This window comes from Propithecus coquereli, unplaced genomic scaffold, assembly GCF_000956105.1.
Source record: "Propithecus coquereli isolate 6110/MARCELLA unplaced genomic scaffold, Pcoq_1.0 Scaffold91, whole genome shotgun sequence".
Classification (NCBI taxonomy): domain Eukaryota; kingdom Metazoa; phylum Chordata; class Mammalia; order Primates; family Indriidae; genus Propithecus; species Propithecus coquereli.
This window is the reverse complement of record NW_012155396.1, coordinates 4,819,628-4,824,219: the sequence shown is the minus strand read 5'-3', so window position 1 is coordinate 4,824,219 and position 4,592 is coordinate 4,819,628. Positions and strand designations below refer to the sequence as shown.

General features: G+C 34.5%; 1 protein-coding gene across 1 annotated transcript in view; it reads right to left on the bottom strand.

Annotated features, from left to right (window-relative positions):
- The window catches only part of NRF1 (nuclear respiratory factor 1), a 117,374-nt gene that overhangs the window by 112,518 nt on the left and 264 nt on the right, over positions 1-4,592 (bottom strand). The window lies entirely within an intron of this gene.

The window sequence follows — 4,592 nt, the reverse complement described above, 5'->3', positions numbered from 1 at the left end:
AAAAAAAAAAAAAAAGACCTAAATGTAACACAACTATATCAATAAAACAACAAAAGCCAAAAAAAATTTTATAACCTCTACAATAAGCTATTGGAGACTATTTTATACACTCAGGGTTAAGAAGAATTCCTTAAATAAGATCCCAAAAGGACAAACTATAAGGTAAAAGGTTAATAAATTTCATAATAATATAAATCAAAACCTTTATGGGCATAAATAAAAAAATAAATAGGTGTGGGCAACAAACTGGAAGAAGATAATTGCAATGCCTATTATTGAGAAAGGAGGAGTATAAAAAATATATATATCAATAACTCTTACAAATCAATATGAAAAAAAGACAAACAATGCAGTTGGAAAATGGGCAAAGGCATAAACAGGAATACGCAAAGGAAGAAAAGTAAAAAGTCCATAAAATTCTAAAATGGTGCTTTCCCTTGTCTTACTGCACTGGCTAGAACCTTTAGCTCAAAAATGCAAATCAAACCAACATTGAGATACTATCTCATACCCACTAGATTGGCAAAAATGAAAAAAGACTGACAACACCAAATGTGAGAATGAGAAGCAACAGGCACTAGAATACATTGCTTGTGGGAATGTAAATTAACACAATGATTTGGAAAGAAATGTGGCAATATCTAGTAAAGTCAAAAATATACATCTTTGGCCCTCCAATCCCCCTCCTGGGTATATCCTCAAGTAGTGTTTTTCCAACTGTAGGTTGTTACCTTTTCGTGGCTCATGAGTAGTATTTTCTTCCCTAATAATATAGAATAGAACAGAACAGAACACAATGTATCACAGAGTATATAGTTTGTAGTAGGGGCAAGTATTATTTAATGAAAAATTGTTACTTTAGTTACATGTGCATTTGTTTATTCTGGGTCACAATGTAAAATGTATTACTGTGTGATCTGTCAAAAGAGTTTGAAAGTTACTGCCCAGAGAAGCTATTACACATGTGCACAAGGAAACATGTAAAATAATTTTCATTTACAGAAACTATAACAGAAAAAATTATAAACAACCTAAGTATCTATCAATATACAAGATATTCAGATAATGAATGGAATACCAAGTGACAGTTAAAATGAAAACACAGCTGCATTATCAACATGGATGAATCTCAGAAAAATAATGCTGAATGAGATAACATAACGTTACAGAAAGAGTATCGGAGTGACACCATTAATATAAAACTTAATGCATGCAAAACAATGATAAATGTTATTTAATGATATATACACAAACAGCAAAAATATAAAGAAATGCAAAAGAATGATAAAGACTAAATATAGAATACTGGTTACCTCAGTGGAAGGGAGGAGGGAAACACGATTAGAAAGAGTTACACTGGAAATTTCAATACATCTGTAATTTTTATTTCTTAAAAAACATCTGAAGCAACATGTCAAAATAGTAATAACTGACAAAGCTGCCTAGTGAGTGCATTTGTGTTTGTTATATCAATCTTGATACTTCTCTGTATGATTCAAATATTCAAGTATTTTCTACTTGTTGGGCAACTTACCACAACTGTCACTCTCGAGGTACTAATCATGTCTATAGACCATGTGAATTTTTCCCCACTTCTTTAATTGATTAACCTACCCTTTATCACTTCAAAAAATAAATAAAGGAATAAATTCAATTTTATTTAAAAAGAGGTCCTCTAAAATTCATATTGGTGAGTGATACCAAAAAATGTCATCTGGCCGGACGCGGTGGCTCACGCCTGTAATCCTAGCACTCTGGGAGGCTGAGGTGGGTGGATCGCTCAACGTCAGGAGTTCAAGACCAGCCTGAGCAAGAGCGAGACCCCGTCTCTACTAAAAAATAGAAGGAAATGATCTGGACAACTAAAAATACATAGAAAAAATTAGCCGGGCATGGTGGCGCATGCCTGTAGTCCCAGCTACCTGGGAGGCTGAGGCAGAAGGATCACTTGAGCCGAGGAGTTTGAGGTTGCTGTGAGCTAGGCGGATGCCACAGCACTCACTCTAGCCAGGGCAATAGAGTGAGACTCTGTCTCAAAAAAAAAAAAAAAAAAATGTTCTTCTCCTAGATTTCAGCATGGCTGCTTTCAGTTTCTTTAGGTCTTTGTTCAAAGGCTACCTTATCAAAAATGATTTCCCAAACCATCCCTATAAAAGAGAGAAACTACTATGTCCCCTCAACCTCCTAACCTTTCTATTTTCCTTACTCCACTTTACTTTTTCTACAACACTTATCATCATCTGACATATTATATATTTGTTTATTTTCTTTCCCCTTCTGCCAGAATATAAGCTCATTAAGGTAATTTGTTTGGTTTACTGTTCTATTCCCAATGCCTAGAACAATGCCTGGTACATAGTGGGGCATACAAATCTTCTCTGAATGAATTAATGGGATACTACACATCTGTTAAATCATATTTCTAGGTTTTCATTTATTTTATTTTGTAAGAGAACTTTTTAGTCTAAGTCTGTCATTGAGGAATCCAAGCTGGTGTCCTGCTGAACCTAATAATGAATGTTCCAACTCTGTCCTCCACATATGAAATATTGGAGGTAGAGTAATGATATGGATAAAGGAGCCCTCACCGAAGCAAACGTGTTTGCTGCCTTTTCCGGATAGATGGATTAGACTCAAACACGTGAGGCCGTTTCCGTTTCTTTCCTGTTGCCACAGCAGCAGCGGCAGCCATTCCCACAGGACCTGAAATAACAATGTATGTGCTGAGATTAGGCAGAAACCTGTTAACTGTACAAGACAGAAAACAAAGGTACAAAAATGGTAGCAGTTCTTTCCTAATATGTTGTCAATAAATATAGAATGTTCCTGATATTATCAATATATTCTACCATCGTTTAACATGAATCATACTGTGATTTACCAATAAAACAATAAATCATTCAAAAAAGCAAATGACTTACACCTCCCCCCCAACATACCAGCTTGAATTCTGCATAATGTTGTTTTTGTTTGGGTTTGTTTTGCCAGCATGCCCATTCTGTTAAGGCAATATTCTCAGAGGTGCTAGGAAAAATTGCAGCACTGAGATGAAAAGCTTTGCCAAAATTGAAAAAAATTACAGATTTCAACATTCATTTCCATCCCTATGCCCCTGTTTCCATTCTCTAAGACACTGCCAAGTTAGGACAGTTGGAGATAATTATTCATACTTGGAAATTCAACTATAACACCTATAAGAGGAGTATGTGGAAGAATATCATCTTAGCTGGAAAACTTTCCTTATACATCTGGAAATTGTGCCAAAATGGAGTTGTTGACCATAAAGTCAAGTTGATGAAACATTCTGGCAGAAAAGATAAAAACTTTCTCACTCTGAGAAAATGTTAATAAAAGTTGGTCTGGCTCACCCTGAAACTAATGCATAATATTTTGTTTTGTTTTTTGAAGGGCAGTTGAAGGCTAGACTCCAAGGAATTACTAAAGTCTCTGATTCCTGGGATCTCAATAAATCAAAGACAATCTTTTTTTTTTTTTAAAAAGTTACACCTTTATCCTTTTTTGTGAATCCTATAAAAGGCTTAAATAAAAATTAAGTTTAATTGCTCACATTTATACTGACATATACATTCTAAGAGGCTCAAATAAAAACAAGCCTCCCTGTAAACCTAGATGAGCTTCTTTACATGTTGCTTAGTACTATAATCAGTCTGACTTAAATAAACCCCTCTAAAGAGCCCCAAAGCAAATAAAAAATAAATGACCGCTTTTTATCTTTTCATCAAGAACAGGTAGTATGGAAAAAATCTTATTACTGCATTTTTTCCAACATTTTATTTTATTTTGAAAAATTGTGGTAATAACACTTGACATAATACCTACTCTCTTAACAAAATTGTAAGTTTACAATACAATATTGTTAACTATAAACACAAAGATGTACAACAGATATCTAGAACTTTTTACCTTGCATAACTAAAACTTTATGTTTGTTGAACAGCAAGTCCTCACTACCCTCTTCCCCTAGGCCCCCGCAACCGTCATTCTACACTCTGCTTCTATGAGTTTGACTATTTCAGATACCTCATATAAGTGGAATCATGTAGTATTTTTCTTTCTGTGACAGGTTTATTTCACTTAGCATAATGTCCTTAAGGTTCATCCATGTTATCACATATGGCACCATTTCCTCCTTTTTTTAAAGCTGAATAATGTTCCATCACATGTATGTACCACGTGTTCTTTAGCCATTCATCCATCAATGGACATGTAGGTTGCTTTCACATCTTGGCTATTGTGAATTAATGCAACAATGAACACAGGAGTGCAAATATCTCTTTGGAATCCCGATTTCAATTCTTTTGGATAAATACCCAGAAGTGGGGCTGATGTATCATATGGTAGTTCTATTTTTAATTTTTTGAGGAACCTCCATGACGTTTTTCCATAGCAGCTGCACAATTTTATATTCCCACCAACAGTGTACTGGGGTTCCAATTGCTCCACAATCTCACCAATACTAGCTATCTTTTATATAATAAAGTATATAAATGCAAGCGTACATACAGCACATTTTAAAAATATATATATACCTGCAAAACCCAATCTCCATCAAGATACATAACAACAGCATC